The sequence below is a fragment of the Pleurodeles waltl genome, chromosome 4_1 (assembly GCF_031143425.1).
Source record: "Pleurodeles waltl isolate 20211129_DDA chromosome 4_1, aPleWal1.hap1.20221129, whole genome shotgun sequence".
Lineage (NCBI taxonomy): Eukaryota > Metazoa > Chordata > Amphibia > Caudata > Salamandridae > Pleurodeles > Pleurodeles waltl.
The window spans coordinates 333,646,350-333,664,340 of record NC_090442.1 but is presented as its reverse complement, the minus strand read 5'-3'; the positions used below and the strand labels follow the sequence as shown (position 1 = coordinate 333,664,340).

The following is a 17,991-nucleotide window of genomic DNA, read 5'->3' as shown; positions in this document are numbered from 1 at the left end:
ACTTTCCTCATTCCAGCTCTTAAAATTCACACGTAAACAGTTTTGCTTTTTCTTTCAACTGTTATTTCTACTCCTCTCCATTATTTTATTTTCCTCTTCCTCCTCTAGCGGCTCTTTCAAACTCACAAAAACTTGGTTGTTTCTTTCCTTGTTTCATTCCTCTTTTTTCTTCAACAGGCTTTCATTCTTTCACTATTTTTTCTCTTCCCTTTATTTTTTTCTTTGTCTTTATTATTTGCTATTTCCTTTCACTTGGTATGCGTCCATTCACTTTTTTTTTAGATCTTGCTTTATTTTCTATGGTATTTTTCTTATCTTTATCTGTCAATTCACGTATTACTATAAATCCCTCTTTTTCCCACCTGTATGTGGAAGCCACAAGTTACTTGTCGGGACCTGAAGTGTCAAAGTAGTTTTCCCATTCTGTGTTTGTGGGAAATGTGTCAGTACATACATGCCCTGGTTCTTTAGCTGCCTGCTTCACTCACTATTTCCTTTTTTCTCTAATGTTCATTTTTTCTTTTTCTTTTCACACTTCTTTCATTATTTTTTCCTCTTTACCTTTCGTTCGCTAGCTTCCTTTCCTTTTTTCTTTTGTCTCACACTTTTGTTCTATTTATTCTTTTAGTTGTTTCCATTTTCTCATTCTTTTGTTCCCTTCTTTCTTGTATTTCTTTGCGACCCCTTCTCTTTCTTCCTTTTGTAAGTTATATTCCTTTTGCTTCTCTTTTTCTGCCCCATCCGCTCTCTCTCCTGAGGCCTAGCTATAAATGAAGCAACAAGTGCAGTGACACTGGGGCCCAGAGACCTAGGGCCCGCACTCAATTCTAATTACTGCTCTATTTTCCTACTGAAATCCCAGTCAACCATTTTCCTTTCTTACTCCAGGGCAAATGACACCGTTACTATGGCACTTGTCTACTCCATCTTTACTCCTGATTCCCTCTTTCCTTTCACCCTCCAATCCATCCCAAATTATTTTTTTGTTATGGTGTTTTGAGCATCACACTCTAAAGCCAAAAGTTTATTTCTGATAAAGGTTTATATGATGATTGTTTTAAAATAGAGGAAGAAGGTAAAAGGAATTGCCTTAGTTAAATACTGGGCCACTGGAAATATATGGCAGGAAAAGACGGAGTTATGAGGCAGAATTGACCAATTTATGTGGCAAGAAAATTCCATTTATGAATTTACAATGCCAATAGCTCTAACTCAAGAAAACGATAGACCTATTGCATTGCAAATGCTTGTTAAACTTGGTAACACTGTCTAGGTTGCACCTCATTAGTACCAATTTAACACCCAAACATAGCAATAATCAAGAAAATGGTGACCAGTCCAGCTTTGCAAAGAGACTTCCACCTCACAGCTAGCTACACGTGTGCATGCATTTCTGAAACATTTGAACTAAACAACAGTTTTAGTTAAAATATGCAGATTATGCATCATATGATGGATTATGTGGCAAATTCTGCAAATCTATAATTATTCAAAAATAATTTGTAAAATTCCAGTGTCCCTGGTTATATCAATATATGCCACAGCATTAAGTATATATTGTAGGAGGCCAGTGAGCCTGCTGCCAGAAGCAATATGTAAACTGAAAGTCACAGGCAAAATTTTTGCCTGGTACACTTCCAAGTTGTTTAAATTGAGTTGGGGGATCCTCAATGTACAACTAGGTTTACCGCTAGTTTAAGACTGCCCAGAGGTATAATAGTATTGTGCCTGTACTAGGGAAGGTTCTTCTGCAATTGCCTACGCCATGTCTATTTTAGTTTGTGCATTGCTGCTGCCTGTGCTGTGGTCGTGTGTGTCCACATGCGTGTGTTTTGTGTAGGATGTAGGAAATATTTTGGTTTCTGTGTCTAAGTGAAGCCTTCAAGGTCTAGACTTACAATATAGCAGCTCCGAGTGCGAATGAACCTTGACAGAGTCTTTCATTACAGAAATGCCAACCCTGTGAGCCGAGGCAATGCTTGTTTTGCTCTCTCTAATCTTTCTGTTGGCTGGTCCTGACCATGACAGTGGAACTGGTGGGTCGCTGGGCTGCACCTACCTCACAGGCTGGCACTCGCACTTAAATCATCGCCAACCCACCCTGCCTCAGGCTACGTAGGCGCTCATATTTTTGCGGAACAGGAGGATGGGGACCAGTGGCGTAGCGTGGGGGGTGCAGGGGGGGCCGGCCGCACCGGGCGCAACATCTTGGAAGAGACTAAATCCACGGGTTAGGGGGCGCAAATTACTTGCCTTGCCCCAGGTTAGGGGGCGCAAATTACTTGCCTTGCCCCGGGTGCTGACAACCCACGCTACGCCACTGATGGGGACATAACTGTGTTACATTTTGTTGCCGAAGGCGACTACAGTACTCACCATTCTGGTGCACTGCCTAGGCATTGAACTATTGAGTACTGGCTTGAAAAAAACTGCCATTATTATCGTGTACCTCTTGCCAACAAATGAAGCCATGGGACAGCTCTTAAAACTCAGAGACACGCCACATTAAACATATAGTACCATCCTCACTGCCCCTACTATCAGTAAAGATGCATACGACCTCAGAAGAAGGTCGAAGCTCGTGGGCAGAGCGAAGTGAAGAGGTGTGACTGGCGCCACGTCACGTGAGTTGTGTGTAATAGGGAACATGTCATCTGAAGTAAATGTGCAATAGCATGCAAACTGTTAAAAACTGATGTGAAATGTAACACTTTTTAGCATTTGGAAAAAAACTCCAGAATGTTTTTTTTTTATTTCACTGCACATTACAAATATGTCACGTTCACGTTTCAGTGTGAATACGCTTTCGCCAGGGGGCTGACTGTAGCGTTTCTACAGGAATTCCTACTACATGGTGAACAGTTACTACTTCTGGGTTGGGATCGGAAGACATTGTTTCCGGGTTTGTCTACGTTGTATAATTCTATGTACCTATTCAAAATTAAAAATATATTTCCTTTGGTTCGCCTCTTTTAATGCCCTTTCCCCATCCGATTATTTCCCTTACCACCTCGTGGGCATAAAATGACGGTTATATTTCTATGTAGGACAGTGAAGTGATTAAAGCAGCTCAGAAAACCTTCACAGGGTGCAATATTTTACTCCTCCCTTGTAAACGCTCATCACTCAGTACCCCTCCACATATGACTGCAAGCTTCGGGGGTTGGGGGGGGGGGGGGCTTCAGGAAACGCAGAGGCCTCGCGGGGCCTACTTACACCAAAGTCTGTCGGTGAAGGGGATGTCTGACTAGCACAGGCCGACCCCTGTCATCTATCACCAGGCTCAATCTGTTCCTTATAAGGGCTGCACATTTATTGCATTCCCTTCATTTTTTCCTACGGCGAATCCCTTATCAGATCTGTGGCCACCGAACACGTGAAAACTATGCAGCCCCTCCCCCAGCCCTTCCCCTGTAATGAGCCTGGCACGAGGACGAGCAGACTTATGTTAGCTTGTTAAAACAGACAATGTAAGCATCTGCCTGCACCTTAGAACCGTCTTGTACTTCCGCGTGTAAGGAAAGACGAAGCCAAGGAACCTCTGCCGACTTCCCTTGACTTATAGGGACACGTGTATCACATTAAACGTGCATTTGGGAGGGACTGACCGCCACACATTAGCAATAAAGACAACAGACAAGGCTTGGCTAACTTAGAAAGCCAATTAAACATGTAGCCAATGGGATCGCTTGATTGTGGAAAAGATGTCACTTCATTTTTATTACTAATAAGTCATAAATAGTTATTCCTGCGTTACACTTATATAGCGCACTGTGGTGTGAATAAGGCGAATCTTTTGTGTAGTGGAGAGGCAAACCCATTTCTATAAAGAAAATAGAGTGGGTCCAAAGCACAATTAGCTAAATGGTACCATGGTGGGTGTTAGAGGCTGGTGTATGCGGGACAACAGCCAAAAATACTGCCTGTTCTATCCACCCAATTTTGAGTGCATGATGATCTATACACGAATAAGGGTGGACAGGACATCTGACAAACTTAAAATCGCCACCCAAGTCTATGGTTGCTTTCATGAACAAAGATGGCTTCTGTGGGTCTCAGAGGAATTGGGGAGACAACAACATACGTCAATGAAATGTATACTGTGGTTCAAGTCGCGACACGTCGTTCCATATCCCCGACTTACAAAAGCAGTTGTTTGTAACCACATTACCTTCAATCATAAGAGAGCTCTAGGAGTGATGGACTGCCCCTAAAGGACACACTTCTTCCACACTTCAGTTAGCACAGCACGCTGATTTCACAAAAAGTTTCATATCATATACAATACATGCCTTGATTAATAACACAATGACAAAGTCCGATGCTCCTGTGTAACCTATCTTTCTCGTCCGAGTAAATCGATTCGTAAATTGCATAATCTGCAGTATTTACACACTAGTCTTGTGGGTCTATCATGCATAGACTCCATTACCCTGGCTCGAATAGTCTGACAATTGTTCACTGTTAAATCAAAGCAAACTCTCAAGACAATCAAAGCAAGATTTGTAAAGCTAAAAGCTCTAGCCAGGCCAATCTTGAAAAAATTTTTTCAGTCAATGCGTTTTTTTAATAAATATGCGCAATATGTAAAAATAAAGGAGTGGCCCAGCTGCTCAAACACACCAGGGCTGGCAGTGAAGTGCGCCCCTTTTCAAGCCGCTGTGAACATGTGACCAGGCAAGACGCTGCCACTTGAAGTGCCAGTGGATTCGGTAGGACGCCCATCGCCCCATGATGTTTGCTGTGGTGAGCGGAAGCAACATATGGATGACAATAGAACAGAACAATGCACGAGGAGGACCGGCCAAAAAACAGCATCTATCAATATGTTTACTACGCCGACAAATTATACTGGGCTCGAAGAAAATGACTGTGCTTTGTATTAGGTCATTGAGTTTTTGTTGCACAATAAGATCAATACGAATGCACAACATAGAGGTGTCCTGAGACCGGATTACAGATTAAGAAAAGAGTAATGGCTTTTGTTAACTATCAAATAAGCCAATACACCTTAATGTCATGATGTGGTGAATATTTGTTCTATTGACATGAAGTAACTGATAAGATGTCTTTGCTTATGAAACGTTTTGTCACGGGACCTTGGTGTTAGTAAAGGAAAAGAGGAAACACACATCATTCTATTTCGAAACACAGTGATAATGTGTGTTGACACGATGAAAGAGTTCAGACATATATGATTAGCATATTTGGTCAATAAGTATTGAAAATACAGCACAGATTATCAATCTGTCCCTCAAATGCACAGGAGACGCACTCGTACTGATGGCAAATGTTCATTCAATCATTATCAACTTGATCATGAAGTCATCAATGCAGGAATACTTGTCATATGTTCACAATGCCACCTTTCATTAGAATCTAACCATTCAATGTGCAAACTTGTTGTAGTCCATTGTGAGGCTTTACACAATTCCCCAGTGCACTTCAAGGTGGAAGTCCTTCATTGGGCTTATATATAAACCCCAGAAGGTGATAAACCTCATGATGTAGCGTACTGAACACCAGTGTGCTGTGATAGGAGCATATGTACATTAGGTTGTACATTGTACTTTATAGCAGGTAGCCGTGAACATCTTTCAGTCATGATACCAAGAATCAACATGGTTGTTAGGATGTTTTGTTCTATTCACAATGTTAAAACTAGAAACAATAATTTCCTCACTGTGTAATCTCTAAATACCTTACATAATAATATCTTTACTGTACCTCCATCATTTCTTGTGCGCGTCCAGCTTGGGCCTGAGTCACAAAGATTTTGTTGTGATTTATTCTTTTATCTGTTAGAGACGCACTTCCAGCTCTAATGCAGCGAGTCTGCACATTCTCCTCAGTAGTGTGTTGGCCTCATTAGCCTCATCAGGCCTCATTCTCGTCAGTGTGTTGGCCTCATTAGCCTCATCAGGCCTCATTCTCGTCAGTGTGTTGGCCTCATTAGCCTCATCAGGCCTCATTCTCGTCAGTGTGTTGGCCTCATTAGCCTCATCAGGCCTCATTCCCGTCAGTAGTGCGTTGGCATCATTAGCCTCATCAGGCCTCATTCTCGTCAGTGTGTTGGCCTCATTAGCCTCATCAGGCCTCATTCTCGTCAGTAGTGCGTTGGCCTCATTAGCCTCATCAGGCCTCATTCTCGTCAGTAGTGCGTTGGCCTCATTAGCCTCATCAGGCCTCATTCTGGTCAGTAGTGCGTTGGCATCATTAGCCTCATCAGGCCTCATTCTCGTCAGTGTGTTGGCCTCATTAGCCTCATCAGGCCTCATTCTCGTCAGTGTGTTGGCCTCATTAGCCTCATCAGGCCTCATTCTCGTCAGTGTGTTGGCCTCATTAGCCTCATCAGGCCTCATTCTCGTCAGTGTGTTGGCCTCATTAGCCTCATCAGGCCTCATTCTCGTCAGTAGTGCGTTGGCCTCATTAGCCTCATCAGGCCTCATTCTCCTCAGTAGTGTGTTGGCCTCATTAGCCTCATCAGGCCTCATTCTCGTCAGTAGTGCGTTGGCCTCATTAGCCTAGGCTTCATTGAGTAATTCAACAAGGACAGCAATGGCGTTGCAAATCCATTCCTAAGCCCCATTACTATACAATGATGCATACGTTCTGGAAATATTGCCTAATAAAACACTGGTTTTGGGATTTTACCTAAAGTAATACCAAAAGATTGAAATTGTGAATATTTCCGAAATATATTTGATCAATAAGTAGGTTTTCTCCCACAGTTCCTAATGGAGCTATTCCTCTCACTCAACCGAGTCATATAGCTTACTTTCATTGTCAGTGTATCTAAAATAGATGTTGTCCCTATATGGCTGGCTGCACTGTGTTTAGACCATTCTTTATTTTGTGAATCAGTTCTTCTTACTATATTCACAATGCCACCCTGCCTTTACAAATACCACATCAGAGGCTCCTTCTTTTGACATCTCTTAAATCCCCAAAGCCTATTATTATTACAACTTCTGCCGCAGTTTGAGTACAATAGTGCTCAATCGTTTCCTTTGTGTCTTAGCTTTCCAAAATCCAATGGTGTGATATGCTTATAACAAATCCATTTTTATGTTAATTGCTTCCATGACTCAGCATTTTTAAATCACATTGTCGTCCCTTTATTTCCTCATCATTGTTATCAAATGTTTCAAGAAAGAAAATGATGGCGAACAGGAGAGATAAATGTTCATCTATGATATGAAACTGACACGATGACAACTGTATTCTTAAGTCACATATAACCTGCATCTGATTCTCTGCTAAACTTCTTAGGCTGCTGTCAAATCTTAGCTCTTTCCAATAGTTTAGATGATAAAAGTGGTCATTTTCAGCAGCCAACAGACTCATATTTTGTGATGCAGTAACGCCTTGGGAACCACAGTTGAAAAAAGATCACATCTTTTGAAAGTAGTTGCAGGAGAGGGGGACTTCTTCAGTCTTGGGTCTAATCGAAGCAAATTTGTTGAGAAGCTGCTCGTGCGTGGATTGCGACAAAAGTCACACCCTGTCATTTTGATATCAGTAGAGAGCAAAGACATTAATATTCACCAGGTGCTAGGTCGGTCCTACTGTGTTCATCGACAGCTGCATAAGTGAGATTATCACATAGTATGAGGCAATCCGATTGCCTAGTGGCCAAATATAAGGAGTTGAGGTGTTTACTTTTACTTGGACCATTCCAAAAGTTAATCAATGCACTAATGAGATCAGGCTCTTCTTGGCATTTCTTACTATAAAAAGGTATTTGTATTATTCAATTTCTATTATTTAATTTGATTATTTCTACTTGTTTGACTTTTCGAACATGTCTCATTTTTAGTTTCTTAACTAAAACATAATGCTGCCATTTCAGCTATTGCAGTTTGCTGCCCTCTGTCTGATAATGCATTCACATCAATGCTGTATCTATCCACATACGTCAGTGTTGATGCTTACTACACCATTTCCTGTTTGCGCACAAACCACGCACAGCCACAGAGAAGTTCTAGGAGGGGGGCATTTAGAAGCCAAACTTGAGATAATGATACTAGCATCTATACTATGGCAAATGGTATTTAATATGAAGCATTTTATCTGTGTCAGGTTTCTGCAGTCCTGGATGTAGGTAGAACACATCCAAATACAAGAAAGCGCATGAATTGAAATATCTAATTTCATCTTCAAGCCTTGATCAAGCACACTCACGAATGTCCTAGCCCAGTTGATAGTATAGTGCTATATCACAGAAATTCAAATGCAAAAATAACGTTTCTTAAAAGTGACTTTCAGATTTTGCAGACAATTCGTTTTATTAAAATGCAACCTATGGCAATGCATTTGCCTCTTGGTGCCAAAGAGTGTCTCTCCAATTAAAATGCAGATTCATACAGTTTTAAGTGGTCATGTCTGTTTGCCAGGTTAATCTGTTTAATAGGCCTACGTGCCTGTTCCTATGAAAAGCTGCTGCAATTTTAATGCTACTAAAAACTGCATCGTGTTCATGCCCCTTGCACATATCGTAAAACATATATCAGCAAAAAAGTAATGAGCTAATGCTTTTTAATGGTGTTACGGCTGAATTCCACTTTATATGTATTTCTTGAGGAGGACATTCAGAGAAATGAGACACTCAGCAAAAACTGTTAGATGCCCCATCCATATCCTCTCAGAGGACTGTGGTTTGCCATCCACCAAAACAGCTGCCAGCTCTGCCATCAGAGGAAAGTGGCATAGGGGCAGCCTGATGTTTGCACTCTTGTGGCAGACGCGATGCCGGCTGGAATGGGGACAGAGAGGCTGCCAGTTGATGTCCATTCAGCTCATGCCTACCAAGCCAAATAAGGCTTTCTCAGGCAGAGGAAAAATTGGAGTGTGAGTTAAGCATTAATCATATGATTTCCAAAGAAGGACCCATGCATTGAGAGTCAGTCAATGGATATCATAAGTGACTACAGGTCTGCCAGACCAGAAGCCTTAAGTAGATTGAAAGAGATCTGGGAGTTGCTTGTGTTCTCGTTTGGAAGGGATCTGCCATGGTATTTCAGGCTGAACTGTTCTTAGTGGATTAGGAACAAGACTGATTTGCATATGGTAGGGGTCTATCTGTCTATAGTGGCATGGTGGGTGAAAAAAAGATCAACTGTAGTGCATCCCAGAGCGCTCGCTGGGGGCTGAGATTAATTCAAGCATTCCTTCCATCACTTTGCTACTTGTTGGAGTAGAAGCTTTAAGTGTTACAGGTATGCCTGAATACGGGCCCTTTGTTCACTGTGCAGAAGGACCCAAGCTATACCTCACTGCCAGGACCTAAGTAGGTCGAAACCAGTCTGGATATACTTCTGTTTCCATTTGGAGGAGTCCCAGCTGAGCCTGTTGCAGCAGGAATGTTCTTAGTGGAGTAGGATCAAAACAGATTTGCAAATGACAGGTCTCTGCCTATAGAGGCATGCTGGATGAACAAGGATGGTCTGGAATGGAGAATGATTGTCATTGGCTGGGATTAATTCAAGCACTCTTCCATCACTTTGCTCTTTGTTGCAATTAACGTTCTAAGTGTGATGGGTATGCTTAGACGTTGGCCCTCCGCTTGTTGTAACACAGGACCCAAGCTACAGCCCACTGCTGAGACTTTAATAGGTTGAAGCCAGTCTTGGGTTGCCTGTCTGGAGGGGACCTGGCCTGGCAGGTCAGGCTCGGCTGTTCTAAGTGGTGAGGATCAAGATTGATTTGCATACAGTAGTCCTCTGTTTGGAGTATCATAATGGGTAAAAATGGTGACATTTATAGTTATTTCACATAAGTGGCTCAACATGGTGAAGAACTTTATATTCAGATGTCTGGTAGTGATTGGCATAATAGAGGCGGTGCCTCCAGCTCAACAACAATACAAAACCTGGCACAACAACTTCAGAGACCTTTATAAGTTGCTGTACAGCTTTAGCTAAGGAATTGCTACTCCTGTGAGAATCAGATTTTTATAAATTGCCAGAACTGCATTAATCAATTAAAGATGTTTGCCACAGTAAATTTGAGATTCCATAGCTAAACTAAATTCTTTATAAGGTAGAGCAATATACTGCAGCAGTAATGAAGGGGTATTTTGGTGGTTTCTGGTTTAATTCCGTATTAAATTCAAATCACTCTGTATTATATGAAAAGCACAGTGCTCAAAGACCCTGCCTACATTCAGTATGCCACTATTCTCCAGCTAGGAACCAGTGATCCTCCTAGCCTCATCTGATCGTACAGTGATCCTTTAAGAGTCTTATCTTATCTTTGGAACAGCCACAGCCCTTGACTCCCAATGTAAACCAGTTAACTTCAATTCAGAAAACCCTTGAAAAACACAATTCTCAAACCAGCTTTCAACTAATTTCCAACTTTAGCATATAAATGGTCAAGAAATGTCAAATGTCGGCCCATTCTATTTATCAGCATTGTGCATTCTTTACTCAGAACCAGTCACATTTCACGTTCTTGGCTTTATTGTCTGGTGTTCTGAATTTGCTTAGGTGCCACACTACACTAGGCAACATTTCTAATAGTTAAAAACATAAATAAATAGTAGCATCCATCCAGGGCATCAACAAGAACAGAATGCTGGGCCAAAAACCATGCATTCAGGCATAATTTACAACTGTCGATATCTATAAAAACACTATAAAGGGGTTGGGAGAACCTATAGATAGTTTCTGTGAGAAACCATTCCTTACAATTGGCATCCTTAACAAACATATGCTATTATGTTATGTTCATCTGTTAAGTGCATTTCACCCATGAGGATATCCTGGTGCTGAGCGGGTGAGTGTGCCTAGCCCTGGCTACGGTAGGTTGGTGAATTGAAAAGACAAGTCTTCAGCTTCTTCCTGAATTCAAGAGGAGAGAATGAGTCTCTGATATGGAGTGGGAAGTCATTCCAAAATAGCATCTTCCAATTAAAATGTGGAATTGGACTGTCATTCCTGATCCAAGACTACATCAATGTTACAGGAAAATGTGAAAGTATCAAGCAACAACCACTGATAAGACAATGTAGCAAAAACATAATTGACACGCTGTTCCAATCACATGCAACTTTAAATGAACTACATACCTATGCTAATGTTAGATGTATCTATATCCTTGTGCTCAAAGGTGCTGGATGTAGGGGTGCTGGGAGTGCTGCAGCACCCCCAAATAACCATGGTGGAGTTCAGAAGGTAAATGAACAATAAAGATGCCCTTACATTTTGTTTTTATCTTGGCATGTTTACTGTGCTTTCAAAGACAGAGGTCAAATGTCAAGCTATGTCTTTTTGTGATTTGTGTTTATTTCTCTTTCCCTGACTACAAAGTTAGAGGATATTTTAAAGTGAGCCATATGACAATCTTGCTGGCATACTTAGAGTGAAAGGAAAGACTGTAACCTGTGAGTTTTTTTCTAACACACAAAACGTAATTACTTGTAAGTTAACTATACAAATATTTTATTTTAGCAGCAGTTAGGAAAGCACAAATGAAGCACATTTTGTCTGATGGAGCTAAAGATTTTGATAGAATAAAAAAACAAATCAAGACACTTTACATGGTGATATGCAAATTATCAATATTTGCTAAAATCCGGTTTCTACATATTATCGTTTGTGCACTATAAAGTATTATCAGTAAAACTGCTTGTCATTGTGACTTTTGAAGCCATTTCAAAGGAGAATCTGCTGCCTGTCAATGACAGTGCGCTACCATATCATACATTTGTGACAGTGTGCTTCAAAATGTGCCACTGGCTAATACCACACCTTTACCACTCTCTTGATGAACGGAATAATTTGCTATACTTTTTCTTTGGGAAATGATAAACTGTTCCAAGAGCACTGCTTGTGCCCATTGGTAAACTACACATTGCCTCATTCCTGTGGAAGGTTGATGTGAACATGATTATTTTGATTTACCAAAACAATATTGGCTCGCATTAGTAATAAAATTCAATGTAGAAATGTCAACCCAGCCTCAAGGCCCCTCCCTGAATTGGTGCAGACTAAACACCCACAAAAAATGGAGAGCACCCTGGATAGCACGACTCCTCTGCCAGAGCCATTTATCAATCTTTTTTATAATCTGAATTTATCCAAGAGGCTAATAATCTGCTGATGGTTTTAGCTCAATCATCCCTTTCTCCCTTGAACTGTTTGCAGATAACCAACTCCTTGTCATCACATCGCTCTTGACCACTCCCAATGTACCATTTTGCTTAGATGTTTGTATCAACGCTGTTCAAATCAATTATAGCACAGTATCAGAGCTCTGGTAATACCGAACCTGTCAGACCACAGTGTACTAGTCAATCGTCATCAAACAATCAGCATAAGAAGGCTGTATAACTAAGGTTCGCCTTCTTCCTGACTGGAGATCGCCAGCAGATTTCCACCCCACCCTTTATCCACCAAGGTCTGCTACCTGACCTTTGGTGCCCCCAGGGTTGATCACTAGCCCCAGATTTGTTCAGTGTTTACTTGGGCCCACAGGTGTGCCCCATCCAATCCTAGGTCTACTACTTTTATAGCGATGCAGATGATACCCAGAAGGTACTCAGGATGAACAAATGTGTTCGACAGCTAGGCACTTTCAAACAAGCATGCTAGACGCATGGAGCTAGAACGGGGTTACTGGCTTAAGCTAAACTCTAAGACATGGAGGTGATAGTGTTTGGAAGAGTGGAGAACTGATGGAACTTGGCAATTTGACAGAAAGAATGAAAAACTTCCAAACCAATGCCAGTTATTAGGCATCTTGGTTTCATGCTTGATGTCCATCTGTCTCTGGCCCTCGCTTTTCTCACACAGATTCTTGCGTTAATCAGATAAAAACCGTCCACAACAGTTTGCCCTGTCTCACCTGCACCAGCCATATCTTTATCACTATATCTATTAATTATGGTTTCTCTCTCGGTTTAGGATTCACCAAGAGGACTCTTGTCCAGTTTGCAACTAACTCAGAATTCAGCAGCTAGTTCCCTTACAAGGGGCTCTCAAATTGACCCACTTGATCCCTTTACTCAACCAAATGACACCCTCATCAATCTAGTCTGATATCAACGTGCATTGCAAAGTGCTATAAGTTTGGGAGAGTCCTTATATTCCTGAAGACAATAATGTGGAACGGTAACATCCTCCTAAATATCTGGAGTCATCAGAGCGGCTCCTGCTCTGCGTTCTCAGGAAACAGCACAAGTTTGGCCTAACCAAAATGAACACTGCCTGTCCAGCTGAGCTCCCGCCACTACTATCTCACAGTCAGAAACCTACTGAAATGTGCAATTTCAAACAAGTTTATCCTTAATTGTTCCTTCCTTTCTTTAACAGACTTCTTATACAGCTAGCACCCTATGAAGTGTGTGCTACGCTATATGAAATGAAAAAATTAAATAAAATAAATATAGAAAATGCAATTAGCTGCAACACATGCTAAGCAGTATTTGAAATATCCACATAACGTAGAAATATTTTAAAAGGTTAAAATATATTTACTTCTAATGGGCATTCAGAAAAATAGACCCTATTGTAGAGTTCCACATTTAATGATAATTTTTAGACAAAAATGACTTCATGTGATTTAACATTGATGACGTTGTGAAAGACTATTTCTTAATTTTCACAATGACACATTTTGATTCCAGTCTGTGTAATAGATGGAGTGAAGCAATGTTCTTATAGCAGAAGCTGGGAAATCTGATATCCAACCTTGGGGGTTGAGTTAGCTGTTGTGGGTCACTGTTAGGGGCGCTTATATGTATTCAACACATTTATCCTATTTGTTCCCCCATTGAAGGCTCCAGTGAGAAATTAGTACTGGTACCAAGTGCTCCACCAGTAGTCATGTTTATTGATACTCACGATGGACTCCAATGCACCCCCAGATAGAATACATTTGCAAATAAAAACAGATGTAATGTATTGACGGAGTCCCTAAAGACTGTAGATGTTGAAAAAACTGTTCTTGGCAAGGCATTTGATTTAAATTATTATTTCTTCATTAGAAACAACAGGGATATATAGACATGAGGTGATAACCAACAATTGGGGAAGGTTCTATAAAGATGGTGGTGTGACAGAGCATGGCATCAAAAAGAGGAACAACGTATTATAAGTTCAAGAAAGTCCAGTGTACACATTTTATAAAGTGTTCAGCCATCACTTATCACCCACTGCTTCCAGCTGCTAGTAATAGCCATTTACAAGAACGGATCCTTGCCTTTCCAACTACTATTTAATCTAGTTAAAAACAAAGTCTTGTTTAATACTATTTGACAATGGATACATGACATTGAAACTGGTCTCTAAACATCTATAATACCTGAACACATAATGGACAAATAAAGTCTTCTACTGGACAAAAACATATTTACCAAGGAAGCAGTTACCATGTCAGTATTGTCCACCAACCCAGGAAGCATGAGTAAAGTGCAATTGAAATATCCAAAGTGGGTATGTGGATGAACATGGCAGCGCAGTGGCTTTACATAAGTCTATGACCCATATCATTTACAGAAAACTGGGCCTTCCATGCTTATATCTTTTTTAAAGGAACACATTCTGTCACTGATGTGGTTAATTCATGGTTCGGTTCCATTAGCTATTGAATTTAATGGGTTGAGATTTCCTCTCAACATAATTTGATCGCACAACTAAAAGAGGGTTTTGGTACCCCCAGAAAATTCTACATCCTGTCTCAGGACATGTACCACATATCCCTAAAATGTAGTTTAGTGTTTGCATATTTGCCAGCCAACACTTTTCAAACAATAAAGATGAAAGAGAAACTCTCTTTCCACTGTAAGAGGTAAGATTATCAAATTGGTCCAAGAATCACATGAAGACAAATCATGGAAGTGTGTGCTTGAGAGTTGTCAGTGTCTGTGTATGCAAGGTACAGAGTACTGTTTGCTGATGTCAGAAAACCTATAAACTGTAAAACTATTAACCTTAATTTGTAATGTTTCGTGGGGTGCAATCTTAGGAGGAAATAGTTCCAACAGAATTATGAAATTGTGTGTGTGGGTGTGTGTGTATGCATGTGCGCACGTATGTCTGTGTGTCTGTGTGTATGTATGTGTGTGTGTGTGTGTGCGTGTGTATGTGTGTGTGTGTGGGTGTGTGTGTGTGTGTGTGTCTGCAAACCATTAAAAAGAGGTTGGTTCCATTGGCACAAAAAAGACTACAATCGATGTGCTTTATTAGAAAACAGCCTCCAGACCCAAAATGCAAATGGAACTGCTGTCGTGAATACAACCACAGCTAGTCAACTGAAAATGCTCCAAGCATCGAAAATAGAGATAGAACACACCCCAAAACACCACGAATTGGCAAATGGATTCGCTTTCCACTTTTGACTGTCAGTTGGTTTCAAAAACTGACAAAGGGGGTACGGGCCCCAAAACTGACATGCGCTCTAGTCCGTGTTGCTGATTGTACGCTCGCGGTCATCCTCATGTTCAGCATGAACAGCAAGCTTCACTTTCTATAATTCTGCTGGTCTAATCTTCACCTCAGATCACATAAAGTACACACACTCCCCAGCCCTCTAAAAACAAGAGGATGTGTTTAGCTTTAATGAATAATTGATTTGGAAAACTATGTTCTCAGAGTGAGGGCTCTCTACGTTACAAAAAACTGAATGCCACTTTTCGTAGACTCAAAAGTGCTTTAGAAAAGTTGTGTGATGCATTAGCAGGTATATGTTGTCTTTGTATTGTATATTGTATCCTTCAGTAAAAAAATGCGCGTGGCGGCTTTGCTACGTCACTGATGACCTACCAGCCCGTTACTTACAAGGGCTGCCGTCACCTCACTTAAGCTTCAGATCCATCATGGCTGTCAGCCACGAAGGTGGTTCCTGTTATGACACGTCTACCATCTTTGGCCATTTTCAGATGCCAAAGGGCACACATTGCTCTGGAAATGCGAATGACCTCCACCACCTTTGCCCACAGGCTGCCTCCCAGTCCCCCCCAAAGGGCGACTGGATAATGGCGCATTCCAAGCCCCCTGTGTATGTTCTTCCACCGGCGGGGAGGAATGTGGGCCTGGCTGGCCGTGTCTTACTTTAATTAGTACATATGGAAAAATAAATAAATAAAAATACCTGAGCGCACGCACACATTTAAACAAACACATCTATAAGAACCAACAGGATCACCTACATGAATGTCACGTGATTGCTTGAAGACAATATAGGAAGAAAATATAACTAAACGCCCTGGCCGGTCACAATAAAACGGCACATCTACGTATTTTGGCAAACAACTGCTCGTGAGTTGGTTTAGCGTTTATCAGTTCTACTGTGAAGTCTCCCCCATCGCTTCAAGCAGTTCCTGTTCTCTTTTGTGCCTCATCATCGCTCCTGACTGGAATTCCAGGCTCCAGAAGGCGTTCCCATCGGCTATCAGACCCGCACAAAGAGCTGAGCTGCCTCTGCTTGTCCAAGGGGCTCGCACCGAAAAGTCTGTTTCCTCTCTTCCTGGAAACCCAGTCTGGCTGACACAGAGACGTTAATCGTCTGGGGCTGCAGTCCCACCCATGCATTCTTCTGGTTTTTAACAGGAAAGCCCGCTCACAGAAGCACCCAGGCGGCCTCGGCGCAGGAACTGCTGCAGAGCTCCTTAGCCGATATATTCGGGAAGAACCACTAAGGCACGATGTTGTTCAGCGCACGGTCTGAACTTTCATATGTTTCACTGCCCCCATCCCCATAACCTTTTGTATAAAACCAATGCAAGCGGTGTGTACGCCTGTCAGGCATAACTTTTCCCTCACAGCGTCCTAGCTATAAAGCTGCACATGTGCGATGGAATAGCGATAAAGAGGTCATTGTACTAGAAGCCAACTTATTAACCACTTCAAGACACGGTCACTTCTACGCCTACTTATGTGAGAGGTGCGTATGTTTCTTGTTCCCAAAGGAATTAAAAGTGCATAGTCGAAACAAGTATATTATCTCTAGAGAAGTGTATCTTTTAAATGCACACATCAGTCCATGCATGCATCTTTAAAGCCACTTAATTTGCCAGCCCCAGTTGTAATTGCTGGAAAAAACCGGACAGCAGAAATCTTATCTTTTTGTCGTGGTTCTTTGAAAGCATCGTGGTGCGAGTCTTTCCGAAATAAAAAGGTTGCTGCCTATTTACAAAAAAAAGTAAGATTGCAATGCCTTACCTCTGCAGCAGCAGCCTTTCCAGCGTCTAAGGGGAAGGAAGTGGGTCTGGCTGCTTAGAGAGAGACGCACAGCACGAAAGGCACACAAGCACTCTCCGGCACACGGCTCTATTGAATAAAACTATGGAGCGTCCTTTGGCCCCTCCCAAAAGTCAGTACTAAGTGAATACATATCCCTTCTGTTTACAATTGGCAGCCAGTGGTATGCATTGTCTTCGTATTTCAAGCGCCAGCCAATGGCTGCGCATCGGCGAAGGTGGGTTCAGCCTGCCTGCAGAGATGCCTGTCATTCCCCAGGCATGCTCAGGAAGCCGCTCATCATAGAGCCAAGACCTAAAAAGCTCCGAAAATTCATGCGGGCTGCCAAAATTGTCTTGCTATATGCCCTTTTTTGGTTATCCCTAGCAGAGCCTCTGAAAGTAAACCCTCTGTCAGGGACAATCACGAGAAATGTTAATCTTGAAGAGAGAGGCTGTCTTGCCGAACACTAATGGAGCTTTACGGAAAAGGAACAAACTGGAACAAAGGGAATCCGTAAACATATTGACTTGAGCAGTGGTTCGGACGCAATAAAAAAATGACTCCACAGGGAAACCGTTACAGTTTATATTTTAATTAAACCCATAAGTGTTAAAAATAGGTGGAAACATTTTCTTTGCCACTCTGCTAGGAAAACATTGGCAAGGAGCATGAAAGGACCACGAAAGTGCAGTTCTCACATGACTTGCCACAGTTTTAGGCAACAAGCTGTTCACTATGTAAATTGTATGAGAGCTGCAGCCACGCTTCACGCTTTCAAGTAAACAGCAACATCAATAAGCGAGCA

At 41.6% G+C, this 17,991-nt stretch overlaps 1 protein-coding gene across 4 annotated transcripts in view; it reads right to left on the bottom strand.

The window, feature by feature from the left end:
- The window catches only part of CALD1 (caldesmon 1), a 519,621-nt gene extending 502,187 nt beyond the window's left edge, over positions 1-17,434 (bottom strand). For 3 of the 4 annotated variants that reach the window (XM_069228449.1, XM_069228451.1, XM_069228455.1), the window contains exon 1: positions 17,166-17,306. The gene's annotated coding sequence lies outside the window, so the exon portion shown is untranslated. Of the gene's footprint in view, positions 1-17,165 lie in introns of all 4 variants that reach the window. The other variant, XM_069228452.1, reaches the window with a different exon arrangement.
- Between the last annotated feature and the right edge of the window lie 557 nt (positions 17,435-17,991).